Below are 10244 nucleotides of genomic sequence, written 5' to 3' on the forward strand. Positions count from 1 at the left end.
GAAACAATGAGGGCGGGGCTAGATAGTCACACAGGAGGAAACAATGAGGGCGGGGCTAGATAGTCACACAGGAGGAAACAATGAGGGCGGGGCTAGATATTCACACAGGAGGAAACAATCAGGAACAAGACAGACAATCACAGGGACAGGAAGTGCAGGGAAAAAGAGGAAAACGAGAGACGGACGGGTATTTCAAAATAAGACAGGAAAACTCCAGATCATGACACTCCCAAGGACCTTTTTTGAGTCTGTGGTGGCATCAGCCGCCTTCTATTGCATGGTCCGCTGGTGCAGCAGCGTCTTGACTCTTGGACAGGAAGGGACTGAAGAGACGGGTTAAGAAGGCCAGCTGTGTCCTGGGATGCCCACTGTATCCAGTGGAAGTGGAGAATGATCGTTAATCTTTCATCCCTGATATACAACATCTCTCAACCCATTGCAGGACACTAACAGCACTGGGTCGATCAGAAATATTGACATTCAATGTATCCACTGGTTTGTGTTGGCATAATGCCAAAGTCTTTCTGCCAACTGTTTTTTCCCTACGACTGGGTTGTGTTTCCCAATTTGATCTACGAAAACAGGCAAGGATAGACTTCTACAGAGATATAACAGACACTATTAAATCCACAGCCTAGATTGTGCTTAATACTTTTAGATGGATAGTTATTTCATCAAATCACCATTTAGTTCAACAACAGTTGAAATTCACCTAAATATAGGCTGCGTTCGGATGTGAAATGTATCATCGGCAGAGGGTAGCAACCGCTCTAAATAAGGCTATATTAACATTACTGAATGGTGCTGTAAAAAATGTAATTACCTGACCTCCCCAAGAGAAGGTAATGCATTTTTAAAAAGGCTTTTACACACCTTTTCCTTTCCTCTATCTTCCATTTACTAAGTAATGAGATAGACCCAAATAGATGGAGTGGCTCAGTGATCAAGGCTCCAACCATAAAGTTACGCTGGATGCACACAATGTCTGCTCAGCAAATTTAAATTAACTCTTGGCACGTACCCGCTGTACCGTCAGCGTTAATGAACTCGGACAAACATGAGCACATAAATAAAGGGGTACATATTTTCAGCTAAGTTGCGTTCTATCGTCAGATTGCTCTAACCTTGTTCTAATTACTCCAAGGCCAATAAACAATGTTTTGAGCTGTTCTCTTCAGAGTTGCGTATTAAAACCTCTCCCTACTATTGGCGGACATGTATCTATTAAATTCACGTCCAAGATATATTGATTTTGCGAAAAATAATTACAGAGATGACCTGGATGGTTCCAACACAATGTATTACTTGAGGTGATTCAGTTTGTATTTCAACAAAACATTTATTATGAAAGATGTCATCTCCATTCACAGACTCATTGTTTAGCCTGTAGCATTTGTTTCAGGTGATTAGTGAATGACTGTCTGTCTGATGCCCATGCGGATTATATATGATTTTCTTTGCAATTTTGTAAGCTTGTATGTTTATATATATACATTATATATCTATCTATATATATATGTGTATATATACATATATATATACACATATATATATATATATACACATGTATATGTATAATACACATATATATATATATATATATACAGTATACATATTCTTATATATTGTGAAATGAGCACTTACTGTGTTTGGAGTACAAACAATGATTTATTGGATTGCTACCCTTAAGAACAACGTGGTTTGAAATCTTTAAATGTTTTCTATTTGATGTGCAGTAATCAAGGTTAAAGTAAAAAAACAAACATCCTTTAAAAAGTAATAATTTGACAAATGAAATCAATCAAAAGAATGAAGCCCAAAATCCACAATAGGTAAATAATGTCCACCCCAGTAAGAGGCATGTACGCTTTTGGTTATGCAGTGGTGGTATTATCTATAGCTTACTGCAAGTATTACTAAAGAGCACAAAGTACAGCTTGTTGTGTAGAATTTCGAGGCAGGTTCGCACGTAAAAAAACTAAAAGATGCAGTTAACATGGAATGGTTAGTGTTAGTTAGGTCCAGGCAACAAATCCAAACTATTTGGCTAGAGTTTTGAGGTATGCTATTAGAATATGTACGCTTGTTGAAAAAAAGACCCTTTCATCCGGTCAATACTGGGACATTATTAATTTGAGCTTCATAGGTGCTGCAGAGGGTTTATTGTTATGAAATAATATAGTGCTATGACCTAGTAATTTCCTACAATGTATGCTTTGTCACTGAACACAAAAGATAACTGAAAATGATATCTAATGATGCCGATTTTTGGAAAAATTCCCAATTATACGTAAATGATATAATGTAATTCTAGCTTGTACTTATTCGTTACACAGTAAATATATTTTTAATAATGATATTATAAATTAAGAAATATCAAATTATAATATGAAGATAGAACAAATAAATGTCAGTCTGAGGATGTGATTTGTGTGCTTCAGATCATTCTCACAATAGAAGGGCGGTCCAACGCTCAGCCCACAGAACCAACTCCGGCTGCAAGAGTACAAGCTCTCAATAAACCGGTTCAGGTTTTGATTTGATTTGGATCAAATAATAAATGAATAAAGCCCGTTGCAGATGTAATGCAGAAAAGCAAAATCATGTGGGTCAGTTGGGAGCAGTAATCGGATGAGGATAAATCACCATTATGTTTTAAAGCAGGTCAATCCTAATCTGGGAAGCGGCATGCATCCTTCATCGTTCCATCCCTTCTCTAATCCTCGGGACGACAGCCACCGACATTACGGGGGACGAGAGTGTGCCAGACGACATGCCTGTGCAGTGGACCGCAACACCCACTGGGATCTCAAGTATCCATATCCAATATGTATTAGGATGGAATTTACTGCAGGGATTTACGGCGGATGCCTGGTCAGTTCATGACAACATGGTATGTTAAGTGCAGCAGCAGCGAGGGACAAGGGAGAGAGCAGGATTACATCGTGTAACCCAATGTACAATAGATTAGTATGTGCATTCTATGTTTTATTTTTTCATTTTCTTTACAACAGGTGAGCTTTCACTGCTGTCTGCGACAGATACACGTCTAGTCTAGCAGTGATGACGATACTGCTCCTAGATAAAACTAATATTTGTACATTTTAACACACCTCTAATCTCAGCTAAATGTAATATAGTTGCAAGGCAAAAAAAAACGTGAATTAAAGCACATTAATGGAGCAGGTTTCAGTTGTCTAACATTTAGGAACTCAATAGCCACCTCCCAGATGTGAGGGTACGAGTTCCAAAATGATGATACTGATCCTAGATTAAAAAAAATGTTTTTACATTTTAACACACCTCTAAAGGATATTGGATGAACGCTCATATTAATGGAGCAGGTTTCAGTTGTCCAACATTTAGGAAGTCATTGGCCACCTCCCAGATGTGAGGGGAAGAGTTCCAAAAGGCTCCAGAAGGCAAAGTCATTTACACAGACTTGATATGAAACCAGTCCAACGAGAATGTTTCGAAACATTAACGGTGGTTTGTAGCGTCTTTAGAGTGTGTGTCTGAGCACACAAGTATGTTTTTCATTTTCCAAAAGAAAGACTTCAGCCTTGCATTGCAGAACTGAGATAAGGAGGAAAATGTTCATGAAAATCAATTATTTTCAAGTGGATTATTAGTACAGATGGCTCTACATTTCTATTGAATACATCCAGGCATTGTCCCTCACATGAACAAGGACACTTAATGGGTTGTGCACTTTTACATGTTACTGTCCTTGGTCATCATCGTAACATGTAAATCCTGTGATCATGTATTTATAATACATACAGACACAATTAATTAAATGAAGTTGTATACCGTGTACGACTTTTATAAGCACATTTGTTACATTGATTTGCATGATGTTAGAGAAGAAGAGCGGCCGAGTACATGGTTTACTCCTGTCCGTATGTCATCAATAATAGATTATAGAAAAATGTGATCGTAATTGTGAAAACTATATTCAGGATTATAAACTGAAAGTCTGTTTTTTGAAAAAAGATGATGTAAGCAATAAAGATCAGTTGGATACTAAAGTAAAATCATTGGCAGCAGTCATTTAACGCTGATTTGTTTGATATTGTGCACATTTTGAAAACACATTAATCATAATGTAACTAAAAGGCATTCCAATTTTCATATTGAGCTGCAATATTCCTCCAGCTGGTCTGAGCTATTTAAAACATATTTGTCATGACATATTTGGCATCATGTGTTGTATAAATGGATGAGGGAAGATATGTCATAACCGGGGTCAATGTGCTGTGATGCAAGGATTCAAATGGAGCAGGAGAGGATAATCCTTTTATTTAGGAATCCAGAGGTCCTTGCATACATCCAAAATGATGTCATTCTCTTTTACTCGTCTTCTATGCTAAACTGAGCGCAGCCAGGGACAGCCTGACATAAGAGACCACGAAAGCCTGAATAAAAATCACTTCACTTGGTTCATAAATGGCTTGCATCACATTTATAACCCGTGAGACATTGCAACCAATCGAAGAGAAGAGAAGGGCTCATGCACGGATTGCTGAAAAACAGTAAAATGTCAACAATTATAATTAGAATAATGATAGGTTGTAGAAATAAGCATTCATTATTCTAATGACACGGATCAGTGAAGCTGACCATGTCACAGACATGCTGTTGATTTTCAGTCGTTGGCGAAAAGGAATTTAAACGCATTTAAAACATGTCTCGAGCATCTCAGAAAGACCTGTGACTGCGGTTTGTTGTGATGTAGAAGTTAAACAAAAACCTTTTTTCACCGTCGTTTTATAAAGCGAGTTGAAGGATTTTCCATTGCATCTTCCAGAGATGTGTAACTTTTTTCTTTCCAGGCTTCAATTCTGCAAACAGGCAAATGTTTCAACACTACCGTGTCTTCAAGAGTCGACAACATAAGGAGGCGCATATATATATTCAAGCTCCAACAGATGTACAATCATTCAATGGATTGAAAGGTGGGTTAGTTATTATAGCCAATGTCCCAAGTGACCCACCTGAAGGACATGCTGTTCTCATACATTGTTCGTAGCTATAGGAACAGTAATGCAATGTCATTTGTATGTATTTAACAAAGTAGATTTGTATGTAATCCACATTATAGGGATAATGTAACAATCTTTTCATAATCCAACCAAAGTATTTCCTCAGCAAGTTTGTCTTCCTAAACCTAACCAAGTTGTTTCCTATGAAGATGGAAGTTTATTTTAAAAAGACTGTCGGTTCGGAAATTGTTCAAATGTTGAATAACTTTTCGGAAGACATGTTGACTATTGTTAAATCTGAAACAAAAGAACACACTTCTATATGCATAACTGAATTAGTATTCATACTCTTCATGCGTTACTCTTGGCGAATACAATGCTTTTACATTTTCTCAAGAACTGATATTATTCTGATATGTTGTTTCTTTTTGCAGATGTTTGCTCTTGCAACTGGAGGTGAGCGTGAAAGGCCAAATTGGCAGCAGAAAAAATGAAATTGATGGCAACAGCAATCAAATGACCCTTAAAATACACCACCATATTCAAATATATATATATATTCTTCTTTAGAAGCCATTTGTCGCACAGGGATGGGAAATGATTGCATATTGTTAATGCTAGCTGTGAGTCTGTATCCATACCCTCAGATGTTAATTAAAATCTGTTCATCTTTTTGAGTCAGCCATATTACTTTTTAATGGAATATTTGAATGTTACAGCAAGAAGACATGTTTATAATGGAGAAAGAGAAAATACTATATGTCCCGAGTGGTTCCATCATGAGAATATATGGTTGTTGACGTTTGGGATGTAATGATGGCATAAGAGCATATTGAATGCATCATAACGTATACGAGATAAATATAGCCAGAGATCTGAACTGTGCGTCTTTATTTTTGTGAGAGCTGATGTAGCTCCTGGTAAAATATTTAAATCTACAAATATATAAAGTAGAAGGGACATATACACAGCTAGATGGACAAAATGGTTAAAATATATGTCAAACTAAGGAAGTTGGCAAGTGACACTCCCTCTCTAACCTCACAGGATTTGGGACTTTGTTAGCGCCAGTATCTCTTAAAAAGAAAAGCACTATGTTTCACCAAGATGCAACCCATATTTATAAGTTTCAAACTAAGTTAAAGATACCCTGTGAATAGAACTCATTGAATATATGTTGTACTTCAGATCGGTTTGTTGGACCGAATTTATGATTGACTGAAGTGTTGCATGATTGTTTTGATTTTTTTGCTTCCTTTTTTATCATTATTATACTGCTTTAACATTTTATATTATTGTTTCATTCCCTTCTTGGCCAGATGCATGGTTAATTTATACTTTATTTTTATTTATTTTTAGGTTTTATTATTATTATTATGCATTCTTACTTTTGAAGGTTGTATTTCTGTAAAAATACCTAAATAAAATATCAAGTATAAAATGTATATATATCTATGTATCTATATATATGTATGTATGTATATGTATATATATATATATGTATACATATATATATGTATGTGTATATATATATATATTATATATATAAAGTAGTCACCTTTACAACAATGAGTGATAATTAGCTTATTATTAAGTAAAAGTATAAGCGAAAATTACAGCTCTCATGTTCATTTAATAATACACTGTTCAGGTCAGGATACCACGTTAAGTGCCGAAGGGTTACATAAAGTATCTGCAATGTATTTCACACATGAATAGTCTCCTATTAAAAACACCTCACTCTTGGTCAAGACTATAATTCTTGTGGCTCGGGCACTTCCCAGTAGATGTCTCCTCGGTGTGCTGAATACATTCCATCAGTTCCACTTGACCTCAAAGAGCACAATAATGGAGATATACCTGTACGTAAGAAAACATTTACAAAACCAACATGTTTATGTTGCTAATCATGGAAGATGGTTTATCTATACTGAATTTAATCATAAATATCCCCCACAGCTCAAACATTGTTTTATTCAGGTCATGTGTAGGTGGAAAGACTAAAAGTCAAGGAAGTCTTTGTTTTCTATTCACCCATCTGACTCTACACAACACAGCTTTGTGTATTTAATATTATAGTATTTACATTTTCAAAGATACATTGTGTTTAGAGGCAGTGGCATAACATTTGAAATATACATGGCTATTTAATCCAACCACAAGGATTAATGTCAATCATGCCTCATTATTTTTAGTCATGGTTAAAATTCCTTTGCAGTCTTCAGAATATTCCTTTGATTAACAGTTCTTGTCGTGTTGGATAATCCCTCCATCTCATTGCTATCTTGAGAGGCTTATACCATGACCCATTTGAACTCGATTTAATCTCACTACCTCCGCTTACTTCCTTCTTGACATCACATGTGTTTATTTTCCTTTTGCTGCATTACAATTCAATTAAATTTATTTGTATAGCCCAATTTCACAAATTACAAATTTGTCTCGGAGTGCTTTACAATCTGTACACAAAGACATCCCTGCCCCAAAACCTTGCATCGGATCAGGAAAAACTCACAAATAACCCTTCAGGGGGAAAAAGAGGAAAGAAAAAATGAAGGGGAATGTTTATTCATTCAAACAAATAAAAAAAGTCCATTACTCAACAAAAAGCATCCCGGGGGAGTAAAAGGTTCCTTCAAGAAATAACAAAGTCTGTGTTTCAAACCGCTGGGGTCTTGTCCTGGATGACCTTTCACACTTGGCTTGGCCAGCTCCTTCCCTCCGTATGTTCTCCCCTCTGTCTCTTATCAAGCTTCCCAGTTCTGCCTCAATTAGATGCCCTAAGCACCTGCAGGTTGGTGAGTGGTGAGGCAGTCTGGGAGATGTAGTTTCAGCCAGAGCGGCCATTTTGTAGTGTGGCCGCTGTAACCGAGTGGGAATATAGCGTCCCTCCACTACCTGTCCCCTTGTGATGCCACAATACATTAAAGCTGCATTCAAATATACCTATATCAGCCATTGATGAAATGATGTGTCGCTCATAGTGACAAAGAAGAAGACAATTATTACCCAGATCGTCTGTTGCCTGAAGCTCTAAAGAACATTTTAGTGTTATTCAGCTCGTTGTTTTGGTTTTACGCCCCATAACTCTGTTTTAGTTCGGTCGATTCTAAAGATGCTGGCATGACATGTTAGAAGCTACAAGATCAGGAGTTATGTAACATATGGATCCACTTTAAATATGATGGACATCTTCCCACAACACACACACACTCAGACAAAATATATTGAAACATTTGCCCAACATATGTTTCATGAAATCCAAATTCCTCCTTCGAGAGGAAAAATATCATTAGTATACAATTTGGCATGTTGGCGAGTGAGGAGTGAACAACTCATAAATGAAAGTATCAACTCGTGAAATTAGTTTTGACAGAAGCGTCACTGACATAGAGAAGCACCCAAAATGTGATGCAGTTTGGTGCAGCACTATGCAAGATCGACCGTGGACCCACACAGAGACGCAAACACATGCTCACACACACATACACACACTAGCACACCAGATCTTATTATCTCCTGGCAGTGTTTTAAGGTATAATGCCCGATGGTATTAGGCTGTGTCTCATAGTTCATTAACTTCTGCTTATGGACCCCTCAAAGGGCATTATCCTACTTATTACATTGTCGCATGCCAAAAAAAAATCCAAAAACATTAATTATTCATCCATACCATCCCGTAAGATTATGATGCAATAGAAACGTTGTTCACAACTGTAATGTACTTCTTGCAGCTTGTGTGTTAAAGTCGCTACACTCAGTGTTATAAATAAGATTATTCTGTTGCCTGTGAATTCAAGTAGAACGGTGAAACAGACAATTTCACTGGAACCTCGTGGGTGTCCATTATCAGGAATTAATGGACACCCTGCAGCCAGTCAGAATCGAGTATTCACCCAGCATAGTTAATTTTGATGTAAGAAATATAGGGTTATTTGTATTATTATGCAATGTTTAATGGCAGACTGTGTGGGTATTCTTTACAGCCTACGACCAAACCAGAGATAAAATGACTTACATTCATCAACTGTACAAAAAAACGACTCCAAATCAATGCATCTGCTGGTTGTGTACATAGTTAGACATTCCTCATATCAACCTTTATGTATTTGTATAAAGATAATGTTTACAGCTTGTTCTGCTGCTCCCAGTACTGATACCGTTTTAGGAAAGACTACTCGTCTTTCAAATGTTTCAATATTTACATAAAACTGACGTGTTTTGATGGTCGTAAACAAATAACCCTCAAATTATTCATTGGAAGTTCAGCTATTGTCAGATTGCGTATCTTTTTGCAAAAAAGGGTAGACATTAATCCAGACTGGAGTAAAAACAAGAAGAGATCTATAATACAATTACAACAAAATAAATACAAAAATAATACTCATAGTTTGATTTATGTGAATGTGGTTTATATCTTCTAATAACAGGTTAAGATATTCCGCCCCGCAGACGGATTGTGTGGCCGTTGTTGTTTTTATTAAAGAACAGAAGTTCAATTTATTTTTACGAGAGCCGAGGATAAAAACATAGCTATTATTTATTCAACTGTCATTGTTCATCAAAGTGATTCATATAGTGTTGCTGCCAAAGAAACGCTCTTCAGTCCTGCAAGAACGTAACATTAATTGTGTTTCAAAAGTTAATAATTTTGTCGTCGGGGGCACCAGCGTGAGCTTGTTGATTGTACCCGGTGTTGGGAATTATGACCCAGCCAGTAAATACCAGAAATGACTTGCATGCAGATAGGTCGTCTCTCCACGATTCATTAACTTTAACTGGGATCTCCCTCTGGCACTTTTGTAAACACAAAATGATACACACACACACACACACAGTAGTGCTAAAATCTAATTTCACTAAAAGGCAAAGACAAAAAGTTCAAACACATTCACACACACACACACACACACGAGACAAAGCAGCCTGACAGAGTAAGTATTCCGCTCTGACTCGGCTCGGTTAACGAACAAAAGAGAAGCACTTCACCATTGAATGTTTCTGCTCCCCCTCTTTCTAATGTGGCAATTAATGACACGATTCGATTAGATCGAGCATCCAGTGCACGAGAGCCGGCAGCTGGGATGGAAACAGTCATGACATCCAAACTGAAATAGCTATCCCTGCTCTTTACTTGTTTTTATTCTGTTTCCTAAATAACAGACGGAAAGCAATTACTGCCTTGGCCACTCTCCTCCTCGCATCTGCTTTACTTCCGCCTCATGACATTTGATGTTGTCGTTTAAAAAGAATGTTTTT

General features: G+C 36.9%; 1 long non-coding RNA gene across 1 annotated transcript; it reads left to right on the forward strand.

Annotated features, from left to right (window-relative positions):
- The first annotated feature begins 2796 nt into the window (after nt 1–2796).
- Nucleotides 2797–5800, forward strand: LOC130189493 (uncharacterized). Its single transcript, XR_008830807.1, has 3 exons — nt 2797–2893; nt 4836–4958; nt 5420–5800. It is a non-coding gene; the product is annotated as an uncharacterized LOC130189493 (long non-coding RNA).
- Nucleotides 5801–10244: the final 4444 nt, after the last annotated feature.

This window comes from Pseudoliparis swirei, chromosome 24 (assembly GCF_029220125.1).
Source record: "Pseudoliparis swirei isolate HS2019 ecotype Mariana Trench chromosome 24, NWPU_hadal_v1, whole genome shotgun sequence".
In the NCBI taxonomy this organism is placed as follows: domain Eukaryota; kingdom Metazoa; phylum Chordata; class Actinopteri; order Perciformes; family Liparidae; genus Pseudoliparis; species Pseudoliparis swirei.